The sequence below is a fragment of the Engystomops pustulosus genome, chromosome 1, assembly GCF_040894005.1.
Source record: "Engystomops pustulosus chromosome 1, aEngPut4.maternal, whole genome shotgun sequence".
Classification (NCBI taxonomy): Eukaryota; Metazoa; Chordata; class Amphibia; order Anura; family Leptodactylidae; genus Engystomops; species Engystomops pustulosus.
Genome location: NC_092411.1, coordinates 127,621,537 through 127,649,329, shown reverse-complemented (window position 1 = coordinate 127,649,329; position 27,793 = coordinate 127,621,537). Strand labels below are relative to the sequence as shown.

Sequence of the window (27,793 nt, the reverse complement as noted above, 5' to 3'; positions counted from 1 at the left end):
AAGATGTGTGCAACCCTTCAGGTAAGTTAGCGTTTTTTTTTTTTTTCTGGCCACTAATAATGTATATTTAATTAATTAATTAATGGAGCCTGTCTGTGGGGGTATATAAATGAATGGAGCCTGTCTGGGGGGTATATTAATTAATGGAGCCTGTCTGGGGGGTATATAAATTAATGGAGCCTGTCTGGGGGGTATATAAATGAATGGAGCCTGTCTGGGGGGGTATATAAATTAATGGAGCCTGTCTGGGGGGTATATAAATTAATGGAGCCTGTCTGGGGGGGGGGGTGTATTAATTAATGGAGCCTGTCTGGGGGGTGTATTAATTAATGGAGCCTGTCTGGGGGGTATATTAATTAATGGAGCCTGTCGGGGGGGGGGGGTATATTAATTAATGGAGCCTGTCTGGGGGGGGGGGGTATATTAATTAATGGAGCCTGTCTGGGGGGTATATTAATTAATGGAGCCTGTCTGGGGGGTATATTAATTAATGGAGCCTGTCTGGGGGGGTATATTAATTAATGGAGCCTGTCTGGGGGGTATATTAATTAATGGAGCCTGGGGTGGGGGGTATATTAATTAATGGAGCCTGGGGTGGGGGGTATATTAATTAATGGAGCCTGGGGTGGGGGGTGTATATTAATGGAGCCTGGGGGGTATAATAATTACTGTATTCTGGCTGGGGGGTGTATATTACTTAATGGAGCCTGGGGGACTGTATATTAACGGAGCATGGGGGGCTGTATATTAATATTGGTATCTTAAGGTTTTGCGTTTTTAATGCCACCACATGAGTTCATTGCTAAGGGGCCCAGTGAGGCGCTGTCGCCCAGGGGCCCACTGAAACCTGAAGCCGGCCCTGGATGTGCATATGGTACGGCTCTTAAGGAATAACATTTTAAAATATGTGGCATTCATGGCTCTCTCAGCCAAAAAGGTTCCTGACCCCTGGTTTAACATATAAAACAATTAATACTAATATTACTCAAAGACGTAGAAAAAAGAGGTGGGAATATTCAGAAATTTATATCATATATCAATATTAGCGGCTTAGTAACCAGACTATTTTGGGTCTTAATGTGTAAGTGCTTTTTATTTTACTGTTGCCTTGGCAACCAACCAGAGGTCAGCTTTCACTTTTATAAAATTAAAAGATGTGATTGGGCAACTAGAATGGTTTTACCTCAGAAACTTCATAATAAATCTCCCCCATAGAGTTTATTGACAAACTTTTTGTTAACTTTTTTAAGAACTTGTGAAACATACTTTTCAAATAGCAGATATCAATGGAAATTAAGTCAAGTAACATTCATATCACATGTTGGCCCCTTGAAGTCTCCTAGGTCATATAGCTTCTACTTAATCTGTATATATTGCTCTAGTGCTGCACATATGTTCATTACACTGTGCAGTATCCATTACGAGCTTTATCACAGCTCCCGAAGATCATGAGAATTGCAAAGACCTCTCCAGACTCAACAATTCATTTTCACTGCTTCAGGCATCCAGACGCTGGAAAGATTAATTATTGAATGTCAAAGGTTTGCATTTGCCTGATTTTTGAAATATTTCCTTTTATATATATTTCAGTTGATGAAGCTGACAGAGGGATTTCTGGTAGTGCTGCAGCTTCACTGAATAAGACTGATTAAGTATTTTCGGGTTGTTGTGCCTCCAATGCACAGTCAATTAAAATTAATGATATGAATGCATTTTCAGTAAAAAAAAAAACAAAAAAACATGAAGATGCTACACTGTTGGTCTGTAAAACATAAAATACTAAAGTCACAAAGACATGAGAATCTAATTTGTGTACACAAATCTGAATAGTAAAAATGTTCTTCCTCTATTCAGTATCCCATAATGACTGGCATCAGAAAAGGGAGCTGAACAGTCATCTGCTCATGGTTTCTAAATGTTTTTGGAATTTTACAAAAACATGTATTATTATTTTCTCCAGCATATCCGTGAACAGATAAAAAAGACATAACACAATTATAACCTAACTATGAAAAGCTGGGCACAGTTTTGGACACCTGTGTTTAAGACGGATACTGCTGAGCTAGAACAAGTGTTGGAGTGGATAAGGCTACATTTACATGAATGTATGACCGCCAGGCTATAGCCATGGAGAGGAGGGGTGACTCTCCATAGCAATACATTTGGGCACATTTACCTACCAGGTCCCTGCGCGATCCCCGATCCGGAATGTCTGACGAGGATGAACTCTGCCACGATTCACGTAGATTGTGCGCCCAATATCCTGCATGTGTCGCTTACCCGCTCATATCCGGCAGAGCTCACCATTTTCTTCCCAGTGCTTGCGACACAACTAGTTAAACTCCGCACAAAGTCTGAATCAGATGGATCGTCCGATGGCCCGCTGCCCCGATTTGTCTCACATGAAAGCCGGCGCCGATGCGCCAAAATCCAATCGCATGATTCAAAATCCTCTTTGCAAAAACAGAAATCGTCGGAATATCCAAAGAAAGTGTGGCCGCAGGACCCTTAGTAAATGTGCCCAATTATGTATGGCTCGTAAGACAGGAAAAGATAGAACTTGTCCTATCTTTTTCCCGTTTACGGAGCTATGCGGCACCATGTCACTCCATGAGTCCATTGCCATCTATGGGGCATGTATGTACGGACGCAAGCTTGCAGCCGTACATATGTCTCCCATACGATCATGTAAATGTAGCCTAAGTTAAAGTAATTGCTGAATTGTGCTGCCAAGACCGGCTATCAAGGTTGAAGTTTGTACTCAATCCCTTTCTACCAACCTTTTTTCATATATTGTTTTTAGTTCTCACTCCCCTTCAAAATCTATAATTTCTTAAATTTTTCTATTTGCAGAGATGTTTGCGGGCTTGTTTTCTGCGTAACAGAATGAAGTTGGGTCAGCTCATGCACGGAAAAGCAGGAAAAAACTTAATTTATGCCATTTTCTTTTGGATTCTGTTTTTGCATTTTTCACTGTACACTCCAAATAACAACCCCCTTTATTCTTTGGGTTGGTATGATCAAGGAGATACCAAATTTAGATGATCTTTTTATATTTTAATTCATTTAAAAAAAAGTAATATTTTGTACAAAAAATACCTTGTTTCGCCATATTCTGAGCCTAATAACCTTTTCATACTTCTGTGTAATGCTGAGTAAGTTTGAGATGATGTTTTCATCCACATTTTTATTATTTATTATTTCATCCACATTTTTATTATTTATTATTTCCGTCCTAGGGGAAGGTGAGTGATTTAAGTTTTTTTTTTTAGATCTAGGTTACTTGAACTTTATAGTAATAGTTACTGGAACCCTATAGTAATTGATTGATATTATGTTATGGCATTACGGAATTTGCAGGATGCTTTGATGCTTTATGCAATGTACAAGTTCAAGAGAGGCCTGAATGCTTGTCTTGAAAGCTATGATATTCCATGTTGTAAAAAAAACTTGATTCCTGAGTTTTGATGTAGTTATTTATTCCTGCCTGAAGGTTTTCTGACTTCTTGAGGATATTCATGTGGATTATCAAATATGTTACTGAGATATACTAACTGACTTTGAACACACAATGGGGGAGATTTATGACACAAGCCACGCCCCTCCAGTACCTGTGCTAGCTGGCATAGTTTTTGTGCAAAAACAATATTCAAGGCACATGTTTGCATGGTCTAGGTAGTGCGCAGAACGGGGCAAATCGCCCTGCACTGGCCCATTTCACTGCCAGCCGTGCTGCCTTAGCGCCCTTCCACCCCCACTTGCTGCCTATGGAGCTGTCATAAAGGGGATAACAATTACAATGCTTCAAAATTTATGGTATTCAAATCTCCAGGCTAATACCTCTATTGCCCAAGATGTACTAAAAGTATATTGTTTTGGTTTATGTTGTTTATTTAGGCTACACTCACCATTTCCCCTGGACTTTTTCAGCATATTGACTGTTATCACGTAACTATTACTATAAAGTTCAAGTAAACTAGATCTAAAAAAAAAACTTAAATCACTCACCTTTCCCTAGGACGGAAATAATAAAAATTATACAGTATTTACAGTGATTTATTCCATGAATACAATGTGTTTTCTCCATACAAAATAGTATTCATATAACAACATATTTGCAACATCCAAATACATTCAGAAATCTCACTCCTTCCGGTATTCCCTGCTTGTCCAGCATCCAAACATGGCTTGTTTCAGCCATTTGTATTCAATAAAATAATGTTTATATGAGGTGTTCTATGATATTTTTGGTGTTCCAGTATCTAAAAAAGTATCTGTACTACAATAAAGGCTATAATGAAATGATATTATGTTTATGTTAGTAATGCTAGTTGTGAGTAAAATTATGTTGTTGCTCTTTTGTGTTTTATGACTTACTATCCTGAAAGCTAATAATAAGAAAAGTGCATAATGTGGTAACCATGGTGCAGACATACACCACTCAGCATTGTACATGCTCCTGCTAATCACACCATCACACCATTGCTAATCACTCCTGCTATCTTCTGATGCTCTCTGACAAGCATTCATACACAATAATAGACAAGAGCCAAATGGAGAAATTGGCTAGTAATGGTGAACAGTGCTTTTCTTGTAAGGATGTGTTTTTACATGCCAATGTAATACGATTTTATAGAATAATAATAATGGCTTTGAAAGACAGCATTTAATGCAATGTATATTACTGTAGTGATGCCAAGAAACAAAAAAGAACACACATGCCCCATTATTGTATAGAGTATACAAGATCTTGTCTTCATACACTTACGTAGGTAAGACAGAATAGAATCAACTTTTCTAATGTCTCAACCTTTCTAATGTCTCAAGGGCTTTAACAACATAATGTGGACATTTGCACAAGCCTTTTTTGTCTTTGTGTTGGCCTTTTTTGATTTATCTTAAAGGGTGATATATCCGGCAGCTAAATCTGCAATTTACACAAAAGCCAAAAAACTCTTTAGAAACCCATTCCCAAACTTCCATGCCTGCTCAGGACTGCAGTTTATTTGTGCCAAAGTTGCGGCTTTTTACAGCAATTTGCCTAAATTCAAAAGATATATCAGACGCAACTCTCGTGCAGTAAATTTTGCTAGGCAAGTGGAAAAGTTGAAAATTTGGGTAAATGTGCAAATGTGCCAAAAAAAGAAAAGCCTAAGATAAATAACTCTCAATATTCTTTATCATACCAGATTTCAGCAGTTATGTCTTTTTCTAATACTTTCAAAAAGAGAAAAAATGAGAAGGGCAAATAAGTACTCACAAACGTTGTACTAGGACAATAAATATCATGTAGGAGAGGGGATGCACATCAGGGGGTTCCCTTTAAAGGGGTATTCCCATCTAGGCATTTAAATTTAGTTTAATTAATTTGCCATATGTAAACATTTCTTCAATTGGATGTTATTAAAACAAAATGTTCCTGTGTGAAGATAATTTCTCATAAATGTAGCCAAGCTGTCCCTTAGAAACGAGATGGCTTCCTCAGATACGATTACCTCACAATTTGGCAGCGGTGGCCAGACATGCGCTATAGAGTCCTGCCTGACCTCCTGGATTCAGCGATCATTACCACAGGGTGGCTGTGGGACATGCAGTAACTCCCGGACATTTCATATACAAAAAACTTTTTGTTTCTTTGAGCAATCACTCCAGCAGAGGTGGCCACATCTAGGGACACAGTCTTGTTTCTAAGGGACCATATGACTACAATTATGAGAAATTATCTTCACCCAGGGGAATTTTTTAATGACATCTAATTTAAAAAATGTTTATGTATGGCAGATTAATGAATGTGAATGTGAATGCCCAGACGAGGATACCCCTTTAAAGAAGTAAGTTCCCTTTATACTAAAGGCTTTAAAATAAAACTTCCTTTGCATTCCTTTGCATACTTAGTAAGTTTAGGTGTTTTAATTCAATCTATATAGAAGAAAATTTTGATGACCTTATGGCCTTTTTTGTACTATTTTCTAGATTTAAGAAGCTTTTCATACTTAATTTCTGTTTCTCAGAAATCTGTCATTATAAAGAAAAAAATCAGTCTTTGGGGAAGCTCTGGTGTCTGAGAGCAAAACTGTTATAATTGCTCATGGCAACCAATTAGAGCTCAGTTTTCATTTTATAAACTGGTGAGAAAAAAATTAAAGCCGAGCTTTGATTGGTCACCATGAACAACTAGCAAGTTACAACTTTACTGCCCTTTCCATTTGAGGCACAATAAGAAAATCTTCAATAGTCTTGCAGAGTTGATGCACTGATGGTCGGAGCTATTGGTCTCATGGGGCAAAATGAACACACAATAGAAAAGAATCCCATATAAAACCTAGTGACTAATACACCAAAGTTAAGGAAACAAGAACACTGTTGCTTAGATACACTGCATTTTCCACGTCAGAATGATAAGCCATATAATATGGCTTACTATATTACACTCTGGATTTCTGTACTGTATACATAATACAAATTTCACCTAATTTATTCTCTGATCTTATCCCACTCACATCAGCTTGCTGTCGGAATAATAATTAGTGTGTGTAAGGAGAGCTATGAGTAGAGTGAACGCTATCTTCAAAAACAGACAATAATGTACCATTAATGTCATTTTAAATGCACAGAATCAGAAATTAGTGGTCATTTGGGAAAATAAGATGCAAATATTATGCAAATTGGGATGTACTTCTACATATAGTTCTGTTTTCTTGGTATTAAGCATGGTAGAAATGTGTAGACCCAAACGTAAGGTTAGAAAAGATGAAAAATATGGGGTCATCACTTGGCTCATTAATTAAGTATAAAGTTTCAAATTATGTCACATCCTCTAATATATAAAAACTGCAGAGGGAGGTTTAACAGAAGTCTCTGAGAGTAAAACTGTTCTAGTTGCTCATGGAAACCCATAAGAGTTCAGCTTTCATTATACAACCTGCTGTTGGAAAATAAAAGCTACAGATTTGATCGACTGTCATGAGCAACTAGAATAGTTTTGCTCTTACACACTTCTGATAAATCTCACTCACTAGGAGATTTATCAATGCTTCTATGCCAATTCCTGCCCCATGCCTGCACAATTTTAAGAAATTGGCAAGCGGTGCGGAATGGGCAGAGAGTGGGACTGTGGGCGGGTTTCGGATGGTGTATCCTTTTTCCTGCGCCTCTAGTGGTTCTGCACTATTAGTGCAGACTGATAAGGCTCGTATACCAGCAGTTGTAAGGCTCGCCATTGGTCTGGCGAGTTGTGCGGTCTGCGAATGCGCATATTTTCCAGGAGCAGGGTAAAACATTGCGATTCTTTATCACGCATGCGCACTTCACTTGGTGCCAGCCCGCACAGCCGGATACTGACACCACATGAATGCCTAGGAGGGGGTGGAGACTTCCGATAAGCGCTGTTTTCCACACTCCTTTAAATACACCTTATGCCTCTCACTCATGAGGGACCCACTGGTTCACTCATGTCAGCGGGCGCTTCTTACCGTAAGCACCGCTGTCGGATTATACCCGTGCAGGATATATTCACATGGGCTAACCGGACTATTTATAGCACCTTGGTTGGTCATCTCTAAAGGTAAGGGAAATTATGGTTGTATACAATTCCCTTTTGGCACATTTTAAATTTCCCACATTAGGTAACAATCCTGTTTGGTCTGTTTGTATTTTTGTCAGGTGGCCACCATATTTACTTTACTTTATGTCCCCTGATGAGCCTGAAATAAGGCGAAACATGGCATGTAGGGACATGCTCCACCTGACACTCTGTTGAGATGCTATTTATACCTACCTATGGACCTGGAGGCTTGTAATTGGGCCAGTGTTCATAGGGTAAGGTTCCAGTCGGGGTGGCAGCTTTTTAGGGCTGCGGCTCCGAGGTTAGGTTTACAGGGACTAATAGCATTCTGTCGGTTTAGGGAGTAATAGGGATAGCACTGCATCTATATCTACCCTCCTCTTCTTCCAACAGTTACACGGTACCCTGTGTACCTCTACTTACATGTATAGCTCCACTGTGACAACTCTAATGGACTACATACGGAGTCTTCTGAAATACAACCTCTACCACAGTCATCTAACACCTCCACTGGAGCGTACAGTTTGGAAGAACAGTGCTACTTCTCTTCACTATAACCTCCCCATTAGGTGAGTCCATACCCTTTAAGGACCAGATTTTTCCATATTTTTCATCATCCTTTTCACTTGTAAGATTTATCTGGCCCGAATATATATCCTCTATGGATATGGGGGACCCATGGGGTCTAGGTTTAATCAGTTTATAAACTGCTTATTTGTTTAGGAGTGTTTCTCATCAGTCCACACTGACACTTAGTTAACCATATTTGAATTAATACCCAATAAAAGTTATATTTTATTGACCATTTATATTCTTCTCAATAATCAAGGTGAAAACGCACATTGACATTAGGTTCTTTGTAATTCTAAATTTCTTTCTGGCTTTCAGTGTGGAAATATGCTACAAGCAGCCAAGTATATCAAGTGGTTTATTCTGCAATGGTCAGCCTGGGCCCTCGAATTTCCATGAATTCATGAAAAAGTGAAGAAAACTAAAAATTATTTAGTGCTTTTCCATCCAAACACTCCTGAACTATTTCAATATAAAACAATTTTCTTGTATGTTGAACTCTAAAGCCAGTAAAATTTTAAAATGTCGATATTATAGATTTTTGCCACCCAAACAGTCTAAATGAAAAGCAATCAAAAACCAAATATATTGTCAACATATTGGTAAATGTATAAAACTAGAACAAAAAGGAACCTGAAAACAAGTGCCCTTAAACAGATATATACAATAAAACTTTGGAGAAACTTGGGACATTTGTGAATGCAGAGCTGTTACCAAGAATTGTTTACAATTCCACCGCATTCTACATTTTTTTCCAGTCTCACAATACATTGGACATGCCAATAAATGGTGCCACCATGAAGCATAATTTATCCTGCTAAAAGCAGTCCTCATAGAGCTCTGTGATAGGAATAGTAAAAAAGTAATAATATTTGAACGGGAGTAAAAATTGTTTACTCAAAAAGTAAAATTGACAGCATGCTCAAGGGGTAATGTTATCATTTGGTGGAGACCTCATTCATCACCCAAACTAACCAATTTCTGTCTGACATTTTATTTCTCTAGTTTTTATATTGTAATCTGCATATGCTTGCCCTGTGCTGTACATTTCACAATGCCTTATAAGAATATGATGGTAACATTGATAATTCTCTAAAACAAAAGGCTGCAAATATCAATGTTTGTTATTTCACCATCCATAAAAATGGATGAAAAGGTCTTACAGTTACCATAAAAACTTCAGTTTGGCTCACAAAAACACACCTTTTATTGCTCCATACAGTAAGGCCAAATAGCAATGTTCTGACAAAATCCTGATTTTTTTTACCTATGAAAATTAAACAAAGTTATATAACTTTCGTGTCTACATCTTCTTACTAATTACAAATCAAACAGCACAAAAATGGGGAACTGAATGAAAGTTCAAAAACAATAAGATATAAGAATGCAAAAAGTTTATTGGTTACAATGTGATTGGATAAAAAACATATATGGAGCAATAAAAGGAACACTGGTTACAGGAGACAGAAGATCATACAGACCAGGTATCATGGAATACAGAAACTATATACTGCAGAATGCAGGACATATGAAGGAGACATAGTCAGTGTAAAGCATTATAGCAATAAATGTACCTGCACAAATATCAGTAGTAAAATGGAATCAGCATATGCATCATCAGATGACTAAAATAGTCATTAGTACTTAGCAATTGGCGTAGCTGAAAGATGCCAAAACTGTATCCATAATTACCTGGTCGCTGAATTAGCCCCTAGCTAATTCAGCGACCAGGTAATTATGGATACAGTTTTGGCATCTTTCAGCTACGCCAATTGCTAAGTACTAATGACTATTTTAGTCATCTGATGATGCATATGCTGATTCCATTTTACTACTGATATTTGTGCAGGTACATTTATTGCTATAATGCTTTACACTGACTATGTCTCCTTCATATGTCCTGCATTCTGCAGTATATAGTTTCTGTATTCCATGATACCTGGTCTGTATGATCTTCTGTCTCCTGTAACCAGTGTTCCTTTTATTGCTCCATATATGTTTTTTATCCAATCACATTGTAACCAATAAACTTTTTGCATTCTTATATCTTATTGTTTTTGAACTTTCATTCAGTTCCCCATTTTTGTGCTGTTTGATTTGTAATTGTTATACATGGGGATTAAGTCCAACTCTCCTGGCGTATCACTGACAGATATTGACATAGGTGCTTGGTCACCTTGTTACATACTTCTAAACTTTGACCCTTCTTTCTAGCCACATATATTTTGATAATCTTCTTACTAACCCAAAGAATATAGGGGATGTGTCAATAGGACTACACAATGAAATCCATAAAATCATAGCTGTAAGAAAATGGTGCAACCCCATTTTATTAGTCAATTTCACTGGATTTGGAATCTTTTTCCAGATTTCTTGTATATAGCATGGAACATTAAATGGTGCCACTAGAAAGTACCATTTGTTTAGCAGAAAATAAGCCTCATACTACTCTGTAAACATAAAAATGAAAAGTTAGGGCTTTTAAAAGGTTAAGAGATAAATAGAAAAGCAAAAAGGAAAAGGGCTGAGTCCTTGAATGGCTCCAACTGTTTCATTACAGTATTACATAGCTGCTTTTCTCATAAAGTTGTAGAATAATTTGAAGTATATGTTATGTTTCTGTATTTTGTCCTCCTCTTCTCCTCCCTTATCTTGATGTTTTCTCACTTTATTACAGTATACTTCTGAATGTTTATATTGTTGTCACAACAATATACTGTATATTCTCTTTAGAAAATATGACTGATAAATTTGTTATTATTCAATTGGAATCTGCTATTTTATTATTAGTTATAAATATAAACTGCAAACTACAAAATAAAAACTAAAATATAAACTACAAAAATGATTTCAATAACTTCTTTTATGTCTTCTATTTAAAAATTTCCACACTACTCACAAGACCCTTTCCTCAAAATAAGCTCAGCCATTGAATAGTTTCATGTATTTCCCTTTATCTAGGCAGGAGCATTTTCCCAGCATATTTTTATCTTTACTCTCACAAAAATGCTGTTCACAGTGTATCTCTAGCAAACTAGGCTTCAAAATCACTAGTGTGGCACCTTGACCTCTAAATCCATTGATTTCTGTGGAACATTATTTGGGTAGATAATCACTGTCATTAAATTGCTGAGAGAAAATCACCATTGTGACCTAGGCCTTCGTTGGTGCTGTTCAAACTGGTCTTTATGCTGTTTTCTGCAGTATTTTTTTGAAATGTAATAGTTTTTCTATTCAATGGTTTTAGATGAAAGAGATTTAGAAACACAAAGGCAAGAAAAAAAAAATGTACAAAAGTTGATATTACAAATCATTTTCCCACAAAAGGCATGTATGCAAACTGCGAGGGAGTGGTACAGTGATACCAGAATGACACCTCATCTTTTAACAAATTTGTGAATGATTTTTCGATTTTTACATGTAAAACTTATTTATTGTCTCGTGGAAAATACCATTATTCTTATGATCTCGACTTGCAGGCAGTTAAAATCTTTTTTTGGTCAATTGACAACCTAATGATTGCATTATCTATGTCAGGTGGATATAATAAGGATTCATTGTAAAAGAAACTTTTATTTACATGGAATTGAGATGTAATCAAGCATTTGAGGAATTCTGGGTATCTTTAGTTAACATTGCCCACCCTTTTTAAGTTTGGATTACTAGTGTTTACCTACTTTTTTAATCTGTGGAAATCTGTGCCTTTTATAAGGGCTAAACTAGATTGTTCTGTTCCTGCCCTGTCTCACACCATTCAGCTAACTTCAGTCAGAATTTCAGGGCTGGGTATGGCTTCTGGTACTGATCATGGATGCTATCTCTTAAAATGCCAAGACATGCCGGGGAGGTTCATCACTTTCTGATGATGTCACCAGGAGGGACGATCCTCCCCAAAATTGTAGCTCCCGCTAAGATTTAAATGTCACTGACAGACAAGAAGGGGGTCATTAAGTTTGGATTCAGCCAAATTCAGCAAAATACAAACTCTCTCTTGTCCATTCATTTCTAGTTAGTAATTTTTTAAAGGGAACCTGTCACCAGGAGACCAATTTTTAGCACTCCCCCAATCCCCACAGAGCATAGTACATACACTGCCAAAGTGTTTTTGTGTAAAAAATAGATTTTACAGAAAAAAAGATATGTTATATTGTACCTTTCATTAGCATCTGCTGTGTGACTAGGCAGTTGCCCAATAGGAGGGGCTGGAAACAAGCAGTCCCCCCCCACCCTTGGGAAACATGTGAACTTTTCAAATATATGAATAACTCCCCTCACTCGGGATTTGCTGTAGAGGAGCAGGGGGCGTTGCTAAGCCAAGTGATGGGTGTTTTCATATATTTGAAAAGGTCACATGGAGTAGCTGTTCCCCAAGGTTGGGGGGGAACTGCTACTTTCCAGACCCGTGACAACTGCCTAGTCACACAGCAGATGCTAATGAAAAGTACAATATAACATATCTTTTTTTCTGTAAAACCAATTTTTAATACAAAAACACTTTGGCAGCGTATGTACTATGCTCTGTGGGGACTGGGGGAGTGCTAAAAATGGGTCTCCTGGTGACAGGTTCCCTTTAAGGTGTGACCCAGTATTGATACTAGCTGTAAAAGGCTGCAGTTATTTAAGGATAAGGCTTCTCCCTTCTGCTTGGATAAGTGTCTCTAACCACCAGCATTAGATAAGATAGATAAATATAGATAAATCACCAGGGCCAGATGGCATACACCCCCGGGTTCTGCATGAACTATGTATGGTGATAGACAGACCGTTAATATTTGAAGATTCACTGAGGACTGGTTATGTTCCACAGGAATGGCGCATAGCAAATGTGGTACCAATATACAAAAAAGGATCAAAAAGCGATCCTGGAAACTACAGACCCGTGAGTCTAACTGCTGTGGTGGGGAAAATATTTGAGGGGTTTGTTAGAGATGCTATCCTGGAGTATCTCACTGTGCACAACCTTATAACCCAGCGTCAGCATGGGTTTATGAGAGATCGGTCCCGTCAGACTAATCTGATTGGTTTCTACGAGGAGGTAAGTTCAAGACTGGATCTGGGGGACGCTGTGGATGCTGTATATCTGGACTTTTCAAAGGCATTTGACACTGTGCCACATAAAAGGTTGGTATATAAAATGAAACTGCTGGGAATAGTAGAAAATCTGTGTATTTGGGTAAATAATTGGCTTAGTGATAGAAAACAGAGGGTGGTCATTAATGGCACATTCTCAGATTGGGTTGACGTTACCAGTGGAGTGCCACAGGGGTCAGTATTGGGGCCACTTCTTTTTAATATTTTTATTAATGACCTTGTAGTGGGTTTACACAGTCAAGTTTCATTATTTGCAGATGATACTAAGCTGTGTAAAGTAATAAATACTGAGGTCGATAGTTTAGCATTACAGAGGGATTTGTGGAAGCTTGAGTAGTTGGCAGAGAAATGGTTGATGAGGTTTAATGTAGATAAATGTAAAGTTATGCACTTGGGCCATGGGAACAAAAAGTATAATTATGTTCTAAACGGTCAATTACTTAGTAAAACTGGAGCTGAAAAGGACTTGGGGGTATTGGTGGATGGTAAACTTAATTTTAGTGACCAGAGCCAGGCGGCTGCTGCTAAAGCAAATAAAATTATGGGATGTATCAAGAGAGGGATAGATTCTCATGATAAAGACATAGTTTTGCCCTTATACAAATCCCTGGTTAGACCACACATGGAATATTGTGTACAGTTTTGGGCGGCAGTGTATAAAAAGAATATAGTAGAGCTGGAACGGGTGCAGAGGAGAGCAACCAGGATTATTAGGGGAATAGGGGGATTAGAATACACTGACCGATTACAAAATTTGGGATTATTCAGTTTAGAAAATAGACGACTGAGGGGAGACCTCATTACAATGTACAAATACCTGAACAGACAGTACAAGGATCTCTCCAAAAATCTTTTTATACCTAGGCCTGTGACCAGGACAAGGGGGCATCCTCTACGTCTAGAGGAGAGGCGATTTTACCATCAACATAGATAAAGGTCCTTTACTGTAAGAGCAGTGAGACTATGGAACTCTCTGCCGCAGGAGGTTGTTATGGCGGACTCTATATACATGTTCAAGAGAGGCCTGGATGCCTTTCTGGAGAGAAAAAATATCACGGGTTATGGGGTAAAACATTTATTTAATTCTTAAAGGTTGGACTTGATGGACTTGTGTCTTTTTCCAGCCTTATATACTATGATACTATTACCAAAGATCGTGTGATTACTTGCCCCACCCCTGGGTTTGCAATTATTTGACCTAACTCTTCATCTAAAATGCTTTGGCAGGTTTGAGCCTCCATCCTTATGTTAAAAGGGAAACAATGATGCTCCTATCAATGCATATGACATTATTCATTGTAATATCCATTTGTTCATTTTTAAAAAGGGCAAACCATACTTCTGGTCAATTTCCACTGTAAACAAGAAAATTTTTTTTGAATGATTTCAGGTTTTAGTGCATACTATAAAAGCTGTCTTTTATTTTTCCAATTAGAGTATAATAGTCAATAGTCAGTTTTTAGTGAATTGGTATATCTATTACCCTATGTACTCAAGTATAAGCAGAGGCTCCTAAAAAAATAAAATCTTATATACCCTTCAACATTCCTCTTCCCTCTCATCTTCATGTGTGATAGCGCAGACGAGATGTGTCCATGTGCTCTGCCCTGACACACTCTATGATGTCAGCAGTGTGTACAGGGGCAGAGTTCATAGACCCAACTCTACCTGCGCTACACATAAAGATGGGATTCCCTGCACTAAATAGAAATAGAATGGACATTCTGTCTTCCATATATACGATAATCTGTTTTACTCTTTGACTTTCAGTCCACCCTTGTGCCTGTTCAGTTGACTTTCCATCAGGGGATCCCAACATGAGGCCCATCGATTTTTTTTCCTGATGGAGCAGTTAGTACTTGGTTTCCTTCAAAATAGGCATGGTGGCTCAGATGGCCAGTGCCATCAGCACCAGAAAGCATATAGAGGAGCCTGCACCAGGAGTGTCACATCATTATACAGTCTGTCAGTCAAGCACTGGGGGTGTGACTCTACCTCTCACTCATGAATATGCTGGGCAGCTATATATGATAATGGCTCATTGAAACCATCTCAGATCATCTGCATACAGCTTTAGGACCTAGTTGTTTAAGTTTGCAGGCATGCGGAGGGACAATGTAGGAATAGGGAATAGGGGCAATGTTTCCTAATGGCAGTTTATGAAAATATATTTAGTTTTAAAGGGCTAATTTACCTGCTTAGTTCTCTTTAAGCCTATTGGCTTCTTGGCAAGTTCCAAGGACTCTCAAATGACAAGTAAAAATATTAAGAATAATTTAACCACATTCTTATAATAATCACCCCTCTTAAAACAAATATGCATACACCCCCAGAATGTCACATTAGTAATCACTTATTCTTCATATTTGCTTGAACTAGTGCAATGGTCAAAATTTTTCAAAAATGTTGCACCTTTAACACTTTGAAAGCATAGATTTGTTAATGGAGTGTTCTCTTGTTTTGGAGGCTTATAGAGTACACTAGAATACTAAATGCTCTATATTAGTTCTTTTTTAGTTGCATTGCTTATCAAATTGAGTCAATTGATGTTCTATCCCAGAGTACATACAATGGCTTGGACAGGAGATTTAAAAGCAGCTTGCCAAGAGCATAGCCAGGAGGATTGAACCAGGATGATGATTGTTAAACAGATGAAACACTTATGTGTGCTTGTACACTAGCATTGGATAATATCCGAAACCAACATTTGTTCCAAAAGCATTGGTGCCAGATCCAAATTTCATAGATACAAAGTGACACTAATTGTAGACCGTGCATTTACATGCCAGCAACTCCAGTGTGATTAAATTCACCGAGAACAGTCTGACTGCACCATGCAGCAATTTGGAATATACTTTAAAGGGAATATGTGTTGATAAAAGTTTACTTTGCTTCACATTGTGCTTCCCATAAAGATCTGTGTGATCTTCACAAAGTGGCAAGAACATAGAAATTCATTAGTAAGCTGTTCAAACGCATTTAGAGATAAATAATGAACTCCATGCTCCAAAAACTCAGCTTAATCACAACGTTCATAAACAAATAAAGTAAAATAATGAATTAACAGACAGTAACACATTGTCTACTGTCTCCAAAATATGTAAATTTTATCCACATCCTATATAGGATTAAAGTTAGAAAACATGAAAAATGTGAAAAAGGCAGCATATACTATAATTCTGCAGCCCGACAGTGATATTGTTAAAGGTTTTGCTAACCTAATTTGCCTTTTTAGTTTAAATATTATCTACATAATCTTCTTACATATGAGTATTCAATAGTTTTAAAATTTGTTGATGAATGGACCCTTTAAAATTCAGAGAATACAGAGCCATAGGCTGCTCTCAGCTGACCAATGCAGGCCCAGGTGTTGTACCCACCGATCTCCAATTAATGATCTACCCTAAGGATATGCCATTATATTTCAGCCACAGACAATCCCGTTTAGGTTAAAAAACTTGATTCCTTTTGATTAATCCCTAAGCCAAATCCATAAATTCCACATTCCCTGCCTGCCTTGTTACAGTGTACAGTGCCTGCTCCATACAGTAAATGACAATTCCTAGAATACAAATCATTAGCAAGCACTGTGCACACCTTATATTCAACAAGGAATACTGTCAGATTTCAGTTCTTAAACCTGTGGGATAGTAAACTCAACTCTATAACTCTCAATAACTACAAACTATGGAATATAAGGTATTTAGGAAGCCATTTTATTTATGAAAAGTCATTCTATATATTATGTAATTTGGGAATAGTGTGGACAGTCCATACTGCTCTTATACATCATTTTGTATTTTAGATAAAAGCATTATATTTATAAAATACTACATCTTGTATATTAGAAACAAAGCAGATCTTAAGGTTTGTCCCTGGAAAGATATTTAAGCCAATTTGATAAATAATGTAAATTATTTGATTACGTTGTTGGATATTATCATTGTGGTAAACAATTCTAAAGAACGCTTAGTAAATAAATTGGTACATACACATTTCCTGTTGGGAGGAGAGTGATTTTTTTCCTATGGACATCATATACCCCTGCTGGAAATTAGCAAATCTGTTCATTGATTTGTAGATAATCATAATAACAGAAGTCTAACAGATCTGTTACAATATGCATTGACTTTAATGGACCTTTAATGGTTTCTGTTATTGTCTGTTTGTACCATTTCTGGCTTTCGTTAGTATTATTTTTAATTTACTAAACTACCACAATGATATATGGCCTACACATAATAGATTAGTGATTGTATGTAAAAAGTAAATCTAGTTGATTGGTTATGTAACAACCTCCACAGCCTGTTTGTGTACACTACATAATTATCATAGCATTGCTACAGTATATATTCAATGATTTTACTATTTGGAGGTAAAGTGCATTTTCATAGTTTAGTTTACATCCCTTACTTATGGAAGTGTCATTGGCAAACCATAAAACTTTTTGGGACACTTGTGACTAGTACAAGTGGGATCAAAAACATATTCTTTCTGTTGACAATCTAAATTTTCGGAATGAATGAAAGCCACTTACCTAGTCTATGGGAAATGTAATTATCTTTCGGTAAATCACCCAGTTCAGCCAACATAAACAGCCTGAAAAAGAGCAAATAATAGAGTTCATATTAACATGACATATTATTCAATCTCAATAGCACAAAGCAGGTATACACCAAAACTTTTAACTTCAGTTAGTGTAGTATGAGAAGATAAAAGGAAATATGTACTATATACTACATATACTACTCAGTGAAAGGTTCTCATTAATTGCTTGCTACCTAATTAGCAGGCCATTGTCGCATAAGGATGAGCCCGATCATGTCCCGTTGATCGGTCAGTCCCATCAGCAGCAGGAGACTGGCTGTTCTACACAACCTAGACCCAGCTGTGTCTGGCATGGAGATCTCTTTGTTATGGACACTTTAACCCCTTAGCTTAGCTTAGGCAACACTCTGCCAACCACAGGCCCTGCACAACCCAATTATGGGGTAACAGGAGGTTGCCATGGTATCCAGAGGTCTGACCAAGACCTCCATCATGTACAGATGCTTATTAGGTTATTAGGGCTAGTCCAAGGCTGGGTCTAACAGTCAAACTTTCATAGTAATACTAAAAGATACAATACACAGCAGTGCAGTACTGCATTGTTTTGTATAAGGGATCAATGTATCCCAGGTGTAAGTCATCTAGTGAGATATCAAAAAGGTAAAATTAAAATTTTTAAAAATAAAAAATAAAAAAATAATAATGGAAAACACCCCAAAAATGTCTCTATGTTATTATATAGAGTGTTTAAATATACAATAAACTTAAAAAATCCATATTACTGTATCCATAGTGACCTTAGCTAAACATGGAAAAAATTTAAAGTTATAGATTTTTTTAATGGGGGGAGTGAGAAATAAAAATGCTAAATTGCAAATGGCCTTCGACAGGAAGGGGTTTACTAACTTACACAATATTTTTGTTCTCAATATACACTGACATATCCCTATGTCAGATTTATATTACTGTCAGATAAAAAAAAATGTCTTATGGAATTCAAGCATGAAAACAGGAAAAAGGTGCTCTGTCCTGAAGACCAAAATAGGCTTCGTCCTTAATGTTTTAAACGTACAGATCTGAAAATACCCAAAATTCACAGAATGAAAATCAATGAACCAAAGGATTGGCTGTAGTATATTAAAGACTATTGTTCAACTACTGTGCCCAGCAATAAAGCTGATGTCTGTCACTTGCTAATTGTATGTGCTTATGGGTGACTTCATCCCCACCTGTGGTGACAGGTATCACTGAGCCGTATGATAGATACATTCATTTTGATCTCTGTATTTTTAGAATCCATTTGATGGTGAATTGGTTCATCAGATGTTTGCTAAAAATACTATGAAACCTGTATGAGATGTTTAAGTTATGGATCAATGAAATCTATTCTGAAGGCTGCAGACATGGCTTGTTGAGATTGGCACACAGTACATCGGCCTCATTGTGTGCTTGTCTGTAAAAGAAGCAGCTAGTATTGTATTGATCATTTCGTGTTCGTCGATCCTAAATATTTGTACACAATTTGGTAGAACATTGCAGAACTGTGCTCCGCTCTCTAAGCTGTCACTGAAGATGATTAATTTGCATATCTATTTACATATACTGTTCGTTTAGCAGTAAGCTCTGGATGAATGTGAGGATTTTTAGAATCTAGTATTTCTAATATATCTTACAAGAGAATGATTCCTGGGACTATGGCCTGCAGCTAGAAAGCCTTTGTAACTAAGCTATAGAGGATGATCAAAGCACTGCATATGGATATGGTGTTGTGTGAAATGGGTTTAGTATGCTTGTCACATGTACAGTGTCTGAAAGCAGTGCCTGTTATACTGGAGAATGCAAATGCAGGCTCACAGGCTTGTTTTTTTTCCATATTTAATTTCCACTTTCCATGTATTAAGTTCTATAAAATGTCTGGGTGTCCTTAATGTGATATTTCGAAAAGAGACATTCATTCTCATGCTCTTAGCACGTTTGATTAGAGAGGGCGCCTCCATTGTTAAGATGTATGTCTTCAAGATGTTCGATTAATAAAGCCTAATGCACTATTGCTAAGAAGGATGGTTAGCCTGCAATAACAGCTCTGTAAGCATAATGACCTAATGAAGGAGGTAATTAATGGTATATTTTCTTCCATTATAAAAGGCTGTTTGTCTAAACAGTGGTTGAAAGAATAAGTGATTTTTCATGTCATCCATGATTACAGCTCCACTTACAATTCACACGTTCACCATCTCTTAAGAATGTGCTAGATCAGGAGAAGCTGAGCAGATTGTACATAGTGTCCTGTCTGCAGGGAACATGTTGTAGAGCATGAAGAGATAATAAGATTATATATATAGTGTCCTATGTCATAGACCAGGAGAAGTTAAGAAGATTGTTGTCAGGATCAGGAGTAGTGGACCTGCTGTACCACCGCGAGCAATGATGTAAGCTGACACCTGGGAGCGGAGGCTAAGTGGCACCCAGTTTTCACCAGAGTCCGCAGCAAAGTGGGTTTGACTAGCTGCGGAGGGATACTACCAGGTCGCTCCACAGGTGAGACTTTACTCGTGGTGGTGGCCAAGGTGAGGTACAGAGTCAGCAGGCAGAATTGAAGTCATTGTCAGGAAGAAGGTCAGGATAGAGTGCACAGGATCGGAGTCAGGGACGTAGCGGCAGGTCAGGACAGGCGGCAGAGAATTGAAGTCAGGAAAGTAGCAGGAGGTCACAATGGATAATATACAGACAGTCAGGGAATGCTTTCTCTATGGCATAAGGGCACAAAGAACTGGATGGGGTCACAGGAAGAGGCTGGCTTTTAAACAGGTCAGCGGCAGGCCAACACCAACTAGCAGCGCACTGGCCCTTTAAAATTTACAGAGCTGGCGCGTGTGCCCCCTAGGAGGCGGGAACAGGCGTGCTGACCCACGTGAGATGCCTCTGGAGCACAGAGTGTGGCTGCAACATGTTTAAAGTAAGAGGAGCTTAAAAAATTGCATATAGTGTCCCATATGTAGGCAGCAGGAGAAATTTAGAGGATTGTACATAGATTCCTAACTGAGACAGCATGCTGTAGAGCAAGAGGGGCTGAGAAGATTCTATATAGTGTCCCATCTACAGGCAGCATATTAGAACAGCAGGAGTTGAGCAGATTTAGCATAGAGTCCCATTTACAGACAGCAGGTTGTAGAGCAGTAGGAGATGAGCATATTCTACATATTGTCTTATCTAAAATCGGCATGTTATACAGCAGTAAATTTTCCAGGTAGGGTGCAGTACAACTTTAATTCTTAAAGATTTGGAGCACTGCACTGCACTCCACTGTTCAGGACATGTAGCAACATAGTACCTGCCTGCATATCATAGATGCTACCTTGTGCATGTGGATAAATCAAATGCTGTAAGAATAAAGAACATCTCTGCACCTCTAGGTAGAGATGAGTGATCTATTAATTCAAATGCATAGGAGTACAGATACAAAGTACGTGTTGCAGCTCTCCTGAGCCTTTGTCGGCTATCTTAGAACACGTAGGACGCCTCCCTTTAGGCTTCCCCTTTTTTTGGTCCCATATCATGCTTTTAACGTGGAATCCACATGAACTATTTTTTACGAATCCTTATTGTGAGGCAATATATACTAGAGTAACATTCAAAATGTGAAATAAAAAACTGATGAAAGTTGTATTTTCCAAAATTAAGAAGAATGGCCAAAAAAAAGAAAAAGAGCCAAAAGCATCGCCTGCATCAGTTTTTAATGTACACCAAGCCAGCTCTCTAGTTCACTCACAAAGAGCCCTCCTGAATGTATTTCAATGACATACCCAAAAGCGAAATCTATTTTTCTAACCTAGTACTTTTTCCCTGAAGAGGTTCATTATTTTCGTCTAAGCTCTGTTATTGCTGAGTGCATACTTTACTTGAATAATCCATGAGAACCTGCTTGACAATTCATTAGAGCCAGCTTGCTTGTACTTTTTCTTCAAATTAAAGCCCATTTACTATAGGCTTCTTTTAGCACTAAAAGATGAAACAGTGTCATGATTTAGGAGTCGGGCTGCCTGTGTTTTAGCCAGTGTTATAGCACATGTCCTACAGTTGCTTCTCACAGCATGTTTAACATTTTAATTTTGACCTAAGGGCACAGCATGAAAAAGGAATATACCCCATATTGACAATATTCAGCACAGCCAAGTGAAAATTTTGCTGAGCCATAAGAATGTGTATTCCGAATATTATAATTATATGTCATTGTAATTACCAGTCTTTTTTTAAAATAAGTTTCTGCTTACACCATGAAGCAATAAACAATGAAGAATTCTATTGGTCAGGTCTTGCTCTGTTACCTTTTCATTGTGGTGATCTTGTGGGTTCTGTTACCTTAACAGTGGAATACTTGTGAGTTCTTCTGGTGGCTAAGGGTTGTTTATTGGAAATATGCAGAGCTTTCCAGGGAGATACAAGGAAAACCATGTCTCTTTTGCTACCTTGTATCATCAAGCATGACTTTCATGAAGCTAAATAACAAGCCAAACCAGTGTATCTATTCCAGAACTGTAGACACCATGTTCCAACATGGTTGTGTCTCTTCAGTACAGTGCAGGGAACTGGTTTACCTGAGTGAGAGGCTTTTCACTAGGCTCAGGGAGTAAAAGTTCCCCTTACGGAGTGGTCAACCAAGAGGCTAAAAGATTGTCTGTAGTAGTGCATAACTGTCAGGTAATAATATTGTATTATACCATCAAATGGTCATTTATTTGGGCAAACAAATCAAATTTTAATTTGGATTAAATTGCTTCATGGAAAATACCCCTTTATAATTTCTTTAAAAAAATGCCAAATTTTACCCCTACAATGAAATAAATAATATGAAATAAATGAATAAAATTTTAGTATGTTAATGTATAATTTAAATCACAAGCTGTAAAAAATGCAAAGCAAGTTTGCCTTTTTTAAAATTCCACTCTCAAAAAATTCAGTAGTGTAGAATTTACAGATCGAGCAAGTAGCAAGCAAATGTTCAGTGTGCATGCTATTTTTATTAGTGCGGCTAATTCAACAAAAAAATATTATATAATTAAAATGTCTGTAGGTGAAAAATAAATGTTGGCATGTTGCGTGCAACATCTGTATATGCTCAAAAGTGTACCAATAAAAACGGCAACTCATTCCTAAAAAAATAAACTGGTATATTGTGACATCAAAAGTAATTAAAATGAGAATGTAGAGAATTCAAAACTAAAAGTAAAGTATTGGCTTTTCTAAATAGGAGAGACCTGAAGGGCTATGAGTTGTATTGTAAGCTTTTCTTGATTCTGATTTATATATGTGTGTATATATGAATCATGCATAGATAATGCAGGGAGGGAGAGGAGAAATGAAAGTCCAATAGCCGGCACTGCTCACACCAAAATCAGCAAACACATTCTGCAGACCAAAGACAGGAGACTGGGCATAAGAAAGTCAAGGCAGTCCGTGGTGCACGTCCAATAAATGCAGTCAAATGAGGAAAAAAAAAGAGAGGAAAGTGCGGCACTCACCGGAATGATGTGAGTAGAGTTGACAGGACAGAGTGAGGAGCTGCCTTAAAGGGGTATTCCCATCTGGGCATTTACATTTAATTAAATTCATTTGCCTTATGTAAACATTTCTTCAATTGGATGTTATTAAAAAAAATGTTCCTGTGTGAAGATAATTTCTCATAAATGTAATTATTCTGTCCCTTAGAAACGAGATACTTTCCTCGGTTACGACCACGTCATACTCTGGCAGCGGTGGCCAGACATGCGCTATAGAGTCCTGCCTGACCACCAGGATTCAGCGTTCATTACCACAGGACGGCTGTGCGACATGTAGTAACTCCCGGACATTTTATATACAATAACCTTTTGTTTCTTTGTGCACTCAATCTATCAGACGTGGTCGTATCTTAGGAAGCTATCTCGTTTCTAAGGGACAACATGGTTACATTTATGAGAAATTATCTTCACACAGGAACATTTTTTTTAATAACATCCAATTGAACTAATGTTTATATATGACAGATTAATGAAACTGAATGTAAGTGCCCAGATGAGAATACCCCTTTAACTACAATAAAGAAGTAAAGTGAGTGCCTCACTTTCCTCTCTTTTTTTGCCTCATAGATAATACTAATGTTCACTCTTCTATTGAGTTAATATCAAACAAAGTAAGTCTGCTTGCTAGCTAATATATCATATATATTATCCACAGTATCCAAAGTTGGTGCTGTGCTTGCTCAAAATTAAATGGGTTGGATAACAGGACAAGGGATAACAATGTGAGACCATGGGGGGGGGGGGTCTGACTGCAGGGACGCCAACCAAACACAAGACCAGGGTTACCATTCTGACTAATTCAATGTGCAACAAGCCAAGCGTGTACCCTGTCACTCCACTTAATACACTTTTAGTATTGGAAATGGCTCAGCATAGCACTTGGCAATTTTTTGTACTGCCATTGTATTGAGCGGAGCAGAAGGATGCATGTTCGACTCAACACTTTTTTTTCATTATCGTGAACTGCAGTAGTGTCATCTAATGAACGATCGGGGGGGGGGGGGGTCCTGCCAATCAGATTAATATCCACTATTGTATGACAAAGGGTTAATCAAATTCGCTATAACCCCTTTAAGCTAAGAGAAGCTAACTGTGAATTTCCATGATTTTTGCAACTGGGGGTCATATTAGAATTTCTGAATGACTTGACAAATGCAGAGAAGTTTTGTCCCTGCTAAAGAAACTTCAGAAACAAACAATTAAAAAGGCTTTATGATAAGGTGAAAGGGTTCGGGTTATTTGTAAATAATAATTAAGTAATGTTTCATTCATAGGAATAGACTGGTCTCCAACAGGTCTTCATAATAATAACACTGTAAGCCTTTTCCAGGAAGCTGGCAGAAATTGTATAAAAATAGAGTAGATACTATGACAAATAACACTTCAAAATACTTATGGAAGCTTCAGTAATGCAGCATAACAATAGAGTTTCCCTGATATATATATATTTAGCATATATTGTATACATAGTATTTGCAGGCTTTCATTGCTCTTTAAATGGATCTTACATTCAGGTTGTGTCAAATGCCTCCAAGCAATGTTGCATACCAACAATGCAATCATAACTCTAAGAAGGGATATAGGAAAATTGTGTATGACAAAGGCTGTTTTGTTCAACAAGAAATAGACTGCATCACATTGGAGGCAGTTCTGTTGGTAGCATGTATTTAATATCAATACTCTTGCAAGGTAACATCCATATAGACACAATCTCAACATTCATTATTTTCAGGACACATGTTTCATTTCATAGGTTGTGTATTTGATGAATACATTGTTATCCCATAAAACAACCATGACAACTGTATTGTTTATACTTACTATTCCCCTTTTCATGGAAATGTTTACTTCTATCAGTTATGTGAACTACTCTACCACAGGCTTATGTATTTGCAGCTAATTACCCATTCAGAAATGGCTCATGAATGGATGTAAAATGTTTTTCAAAAATTGGCAGAAGATACTGCAGCCCATTGCACTACAGGATTTTGTGATTTTTAGTTCAATGGCGCGATTTTTTCAGCAATAACGTACCGTATATACTCATGTATAAGCCGAGTTTTTCAGCACAAAAATTGTGCTGAAAAACCTCACTTGGCTTATACACAAGTCAATAAAAAAGTAAACTTACATACTCACCTTCCGGCGCCCCCAAAGCCCAGCGCAGCTCCCCGATGCTCGGTGCGGCTTCCCTTCTGTCTTTTTCGTGATGCTCCAGTCCCGCGGAGCATTGTGCCCATGGCACAATGACTCCCACTGGGAGAGGGAACCAAATCCCAGTGTGTCTGGGATTTGGTTCCCTCTCCCGGTGGGAGTCATTGTGCCGTATTGTGACACATTTTTACTTGCTTTTATCTTGTGGTGTCTCTATTTTGTTTTTGATAAATTTCTTCAATAAAGTATATTTTGTATGGGCCGCTTTTGTGCATCCCCTTTCTCTCTTTTTTGCATACAGTGTTTATTTGGATGTACTTGGCCTTACTACATACTTTATACTCTTTTTGCTGTGCCGTTTCTCTTTTTGTGGTAATACTACCAGACAATAATTGGTTCATATCTCTGACATCGGAAAGGGCAAAAATGAGATTGGATTGAGATTATGTCAGTCACACTGGGATAACTGTTATCGAACCAGACCAGAGTTCACAGGAGACAGATGGTTGTGGTGGCAATCAATGAAGCCTGCAAAGAAATGAATACACTAGCAAGTACAGAATGGAACCAAATAAAACTTATTTGCACATCCTCAGCCACACTTTCCAGACAGAGGATCATACAGGTACAGATGTAACAACTGTAATTAACTCTGTGGGTAAGGAACAACAGTACTGTGCAAGCTCCTGATGTCTCCAAGTGATAACTCTCATTATAGTGATGAAGATGTCCCTAACAGAAAGGATACTTAAAGAAGGGGAAAAGTATGTACCATGACGTTCAGGAAAGCCCTCCTGGACCCAATGCAGTGACAATATTTATCAGTAAAATTAAGAGACATGAACTGCCTAGTAAAGTGGACTGGGGGTGGGGTTCTTCTTTCCTCAGTTCCCTTAGAGGTTCCCTTAGTTCTATCCAGCCCTAATCTATGCTATTTATCCTAAGCACCTACTCCAGTCCTTCATACATCACAGGAGTAACATACAATCCTCGCAGATACCTATATATAAAAATACTTTACTAATAACATAGATGTGACAACATAATTACATAAAATACAATGCAAAATACATAGAGAACACAACTACACACAAACCTCCTTTCCTGCCCCTCCTGGACCACAGTAATGTGTATGTATAAACAATATATTTTAACACTACAGCAGCTCCTGGATATATATTGAAGCAGGAGTCACATCCAGTACCTGACCATATACATGTACATATAGAGACTCACATATATATCTACTCCTCCAATACACGTGCAGGGCACAGATCCACGTGTGAATGGGATATGGCTACAGGTTGTACATGTAGTTACACATGTAGTACATACTGACTGCAGACACTTATGTATATATGGTAAAACACAGAACACCTGGAACATCTATAGGTACACGAATAAAGTCTACTATATTCTAATAAGTACTATTATAATTACTCTTATAAAGTCATATACATACACAGAAAGCACATACAATATATAACCTGGTTCTTTATGTTAAGTGCGGGTCGTCCAGGACGGTCAGGAAACAAAAAGAGATTTCTGGTTTCACCAGCCTAAATATCCCTGTGGATATATCCCTAAATAGACCCTGCCCACCCCCCCAGAACTCCACCCTAAGATCACTTAGGATAGACCCCAGTGCGTATAGGTAAACTCACACCTTGTTAATGGTGACTTCTTCCTGTTCAAGGCCTTTTGTTATGTTAATGACCAAATGGCCTCTGTACACACTGACATCTCACTACAGAAAATCAGTGACTGCTGTCAGTATATAATATATCCATTTATCCTATATGCAAAATATATATATAATCATAGAGCAGAGTGTCCAGTTAGGAACAATGTTCCCCTATAACAGTGAGCAAAATAATACTACATAATTGCCAGTTGTACAGATTTTTGTGTGACTTTTTGTGTGTGTGGGGTTTAAACTGAGTAGGAATTTTTACATGGTGATTTGGGTGACCCTTAATTTTTCTTGATCCATTGTTCTAGATATAACACATAATTTAATGTTTTAGTGAATATAATATTCATCAAATGATGAATGTATACAATTACCATATGGTTGTCATGCAAAAGATATAATCACAAGTATCTTCTCTCACAATGAATTCTCATAGTAGCATAGCAACATCAGTGAATACATCTATACACTACTTACAACAATTATCACATCAACTGACAAAATATATCTAGTACCTGAAAACCTTGGTGTTACCAAGGTAACATACCAAACAACAAATAATACAGATTCATGGAATCGAAGGAATTCATGAACATAGAAACATTATCACCATGA

General features: G+C 37.6%; 1 protein-coding gene across 11 annotated transcripts in view; it reads right to left on the bottom strand.

Annotated features, from left to right (window-relative positions):
- The window catches only part of LINGO2 (leucine rich repeat and Ig domain containing 2), an 840,065-nt gene that overhangs the window by 208,319 nt on the left and 603,953 nt on the right, over window positions 1–27,793 (bottom strand). For all 11 annotated transcript variants that reach the window (XM_072153017.1, XM_072153028.1, XM_072153038.1 and 8 more), the window contains one exon: window positions 17,763–17,824. The gene's annotated coding sequence lies outside the window, so the exon portion shown is untranslated. The remainder of the gene's footprint in view (window positions 1–17,762; window positions 17,825–27,793) is intronic.